Genomic DNA, 4,614 nt, shown 5'->3' with positions numbered 1-4,614 from the left:
CGAATTTCTTTGTTTAATCAACGCTGATTCTACCCTCTCGCTCTTGAACCAGCAATTGTTGTTATATATTATATGTCGCAAATTACTGTTTATTCTGTGATTCTGGTTATTTGTGTGGTTAAAAATAGCTGAGCTCTGATGGCCATATCTAACTGACCATTTGTGTTGTATTATTCTCTGGGGGAGTGATTCACTAGTAAAACCGATGTAGGATTATTCACAGTCGAGGCAAAGGATTTCCTATACTACTGTGTCTTTGGGGACTCGTTTTTGTTGAACATTAGTCAGAAATTTTGCTAATGTAATTGGATAGGTAAAAGCAAAAGGGTTAGAGTTTCCAAATGTCTGTGTCAATGTCTTAATCATGTCCAGGTGTGGGATTTTGATTTTATTATTGGGTGTCTCTTTATTCTTGTTTTCAGGGGCACGGTAGAAGATTACGTTAGCTTTATGGATCGCTTTCTCATTTATATGGCCAGGGTATTTTAAAGATGACAGGTGCTTATGGATTGGTTAAATTTCCTTAGCCAGAAAATCCAGGGAGCAAATCCGTAAAGCTCTTAAGAATAAATTGCTGGCTACAGCAGTCTTGATAGAAAAGTCATGATAAGTAATGTAGTGAATGTATGAAAGTGAAAATTTTAGTTTATTTGTATAGGGTAAATTTGTATTCTGTCGTGTCTCTAATTAGAAAGAAGGAATTTTGTTGTCTGTTTCCCACTGAACTTTGAATTTGATTCTGCGCACTAAATGCATTTAATTTTGAAAGAAATTTGTTGAAATTGACTCGCCTGTCATCCCAAAATATTTAGATATCATCTACATATATCATCCACAGCATGTCTTTAGGTTTTATTGCATTTATTATTCAAAATATTCCAACCTATACAGGTTGGCTAAAACAGGACTTAAAGGGCTGCCCATTCTGCGCCAGAATTTTTGTTTATAGAATGACTCCCCGAATGAAAAGATGTTATTTTGTCTATGTCTAGGGGGAAATGATCTAAATGGGCGGCTAATTTCTCTTTCATAAACTGTAGAACGTCCTGTACTGGCACTTTGTGAATAGAAGATCTACATATAAGCCTAAAAGTTTTATGCTGTGAAGTGGTATATGTGCTTCTTTGAATTTGTGACAGAACTCTTCAGAATGATTAATGTGACTGGGAGAAAATGTGACTAAGATTGGGGAAAGAAGGCTGGTTAACCACTTAGAAATTTTATCATTGAAAGCTCTGGGACATGAGACAATGGGTCTGAATGGAAGATTACCTTTGTGAGTTTTGGAAAGGCCATAAAATTAATGTAGTTTTGGGTAAATGACTAAATTTCTCCAGTAATTCAATGCTCTTTCTGTCTTTGCCAATTAATCTTCGTTTTCTAAAAAAAAAAAAATTCTGTGGGGTCGTTTTAAAGAGGATTTTTCGTCAGTCTGTCATAAGTGTTTGTGTCACTAAGTAGTTGGTTGATTTTGTCGAGGTAAGTTTTTGTCTGTGATCACTATTTTGCCGAATTTGTCGGATCTACTTATTACAACATATAGGATAAACTTTTTTCTACCTTCCGGCATTTTTATGGGCTCCTTATTACATATATTCATTTGAACGTTTTATATTAATCGTGTTGAAGTTGTAATAACGTTTATGTAGCGAATAGTATATTGGTCAGACCAATTGCCTCTGTGTGTATCTATATATATATATATATATATATATATATATATATATATATATATATATATTCCGAAGGAAGTAGTAGGGAAAGGCATCCTCATCTTTCAACAGTTTATTAATGCCGACGTTTCGCGACGAATTCCAGGTCGCATTTTCAAGGCTAAAAAATAAAAATATAGAAAGTTTACGAACATTAATAATTGATCTAATTTAATTTATATTCAAATGTCATGGCAACAGCTCTCAATACAGTAAAAAAAAAAAGTTAAAGGTAAAAGGTAAAAGTTAAAAGTTAAAAGTTAAAAGTTAAAAGTTAAAATTGAACAGCACCTCAACCAAAGTCAGACATTACAAAAGTACAGGACTTCACTAAAATTCCAGAAACACCTACCTATACAAAAGAAAGAGTAAAACTGACATAATATAGGCTAAAAATACAGTGAGGCAGACCAGCTGCCCAAACTAGGCTATGAACAATTTTACAGAGGACGTTTGGGTATTTAACGACGGTACAGTCTTTTTAATAATGATAGATTCTAAAATTGTCAGGTTGTTGTTGTTCCGCAGTTGGCCCAAGATAGAAAAATCCTTGCTGTCAATATATGTTTTACATGTTTTGAGTGATTCCGTATATTGGATTGTTCTGGATTTGATAACCTACTACCTGTTCTATGGCTTATGCGGAATCACTCAAAAACATGTAAAACATATATTGACAGCAAGGATTTTTCTATCTTGGGCCAACTGCGGAACAACAACAACCTGACAATTTTAGAATCTATCATTATTAAAAAGACTGTACCGTCGTTAAATACCCAAACGTCCTCTGTAAAATTGTTCATAGCCTAGTTTGGGCAGCTGGTCTGCCTCACTGTATTGTTTACCTAATATTATGTCAGTTTTACTCTTTCTTTTGGTATAGGTACGGTGTTTCTGGAATTTTAGTGAAGTCCTGTACTTTTAATATGTCTGACTTTGGAGGTGCTGTTCAATTTTAACTTTAACTTTTAACTTCTTTTAACTTTTAATTTTCTTTTACCTTTTAACTTTTTACTTTTTACTGTAGTTGAGAGCTGTTGCCATGACATTTTTAATATAAATTAAATTAGATCAATTATTAATGTTCGTAAACTTATATATATTTTTAGCCTTGAAAATGCGACCTGGAATTCGTCGCGAAACGTCGGCATTAATAAACTGTTGAAAGATGATGAGGATGCCCTTTTCCTACTACTTCCTTCGGAATATATCTTCTTTGAGCTCCAGCTCCGGCCCTTATGTGTATATATAATATATATATATATATATATATATATATATAGATTATATATATATATATTATATATATATTGTGTGTGCATTAACATTTAATGTGTGGAATTTGAGTCTGTCTCAAATTCAGCGATGGAAGATATCTCTTTATCTGTTTTTTGGTCGAATCTGCATTAATTATTTTAGGGTAATTCCTTCTGGTCTGTCCCCTCTTTCATCTTGGATGTTACTCATCCTTTCATATGAATGAGACTTCAACATTTGCAGTTGTCCAGTACTAAGTATATCTGGAAATAAGTTTTTGGTACTGCGTGGAAAAAGCAACCTTCGTTTGGATAGTATTTTAAGAACAGTTATTTTGTTTCGCCAGATGGCTTAGATCATTAGTCATTCAGTATCAAGAAGTCTTTAATCGGTTCATCACATGCGCAAAATGGTGCTTCGAAAGTCCAGCTAATATAAGGACGACAGGTTCATATCAGCACACAAATGGTGGATAGTCATCGTCTGTGCTCATGTCTCGGTAATGAGTGTTTATGATCATCTCTTTAATTAGATCGAAATTGGGTTTGTTTAAGCTGCATCATCACTTGTTTTGCCGAGTTGAATAAAGGCATTTCACTTGTTGTTATCGTTGTTGGTTTGTATTGGTTGGGTAGGTTTCTTATTGATTTTCTGTTTTTGTTTTATTGATGCCCTGTTTTTCGAATAAACAAAGAACTGGGAACTAGTAATGCGAGTGTTTGCGGGAACATTCCCATTGACCAAACGGGATTTTTGAGGTATATCCTGTGTATGGGAGTTTTGCAGCTGCACATAGCGGCTGAATAATGTAACAATGTGTAATCAGTTACAGCTGACTTTCTCGAATGCTGATAAGCGTGACTTGCAAAATAACGACGTCACTTACCTTGGGAGAACACCGATTCATATCCCTGTGCAGCTTGCATTCAGGACTCGTTATTCTTTAATCAGTCACTTTTATGCATCGTTTCAAGTTCCTTGCAGTGGCTTGTTTATTATATGATATGTGAGGGGGATATTATATTATATATTATATATATATATATATATATATATATATATATATATATATATATATACATATATATATATATTATATATATATATATATATATATATATATATATATATATATATACTTAGGAAATGTGGATAGGTGATGCAGCCCTCCTTTACGTTTGCTAGGTCCTTAGTTTGCTCCCGACCTACGACGCAGCTATAAATAGGTACTAGCATCTGTTTGGGCTGAATAATCTCATCCCTGAAGCCTTGCTGAGAAACGGAAATGTTGCACCCTTCCTGCATTACTTTCTCCTGTGGGAAAATAGACGAAGGCAGACGAATAAAGATTATAAATATATATATATGATATATGTATATATATATATATATATATATATATATATATATATATATATATATTATATATATATGTAAATATATATTAAGTACATATGTTTATGTATATATGCACATATATATATTACATGCATGTGCATAAACACACGTTTTATCATAATATGCCATCTGCTTTAAAGAGAGGGTATCCTTCCAGGGCTTGGCAGGTCATTTGGAGGTGTTGGCTCACACCCCAGCCATCCCGAACGCGACTCACCACGGAGGACTGACTGACTGGACTACTCTA

This window comes from Macrobrachium nipponense, chromosome 24 (genome assembly GCF_015104395.2).
Source record: "Macrobrachium nipponense isolate FS-2020 chromosome 24, ASM1510439v2, whole genome shotgun sequence".
Classification (NCBI taxonomy): domain Eukaryota; kingdom Metazoa; phylum Arthropoda; class Malacostraca; order Decapoda; family Palaemonidae; genus Macrobrachium; species Macrobrachium nipponense.
Note: the sequence above shows the minus strand (reverse complement) of the source record.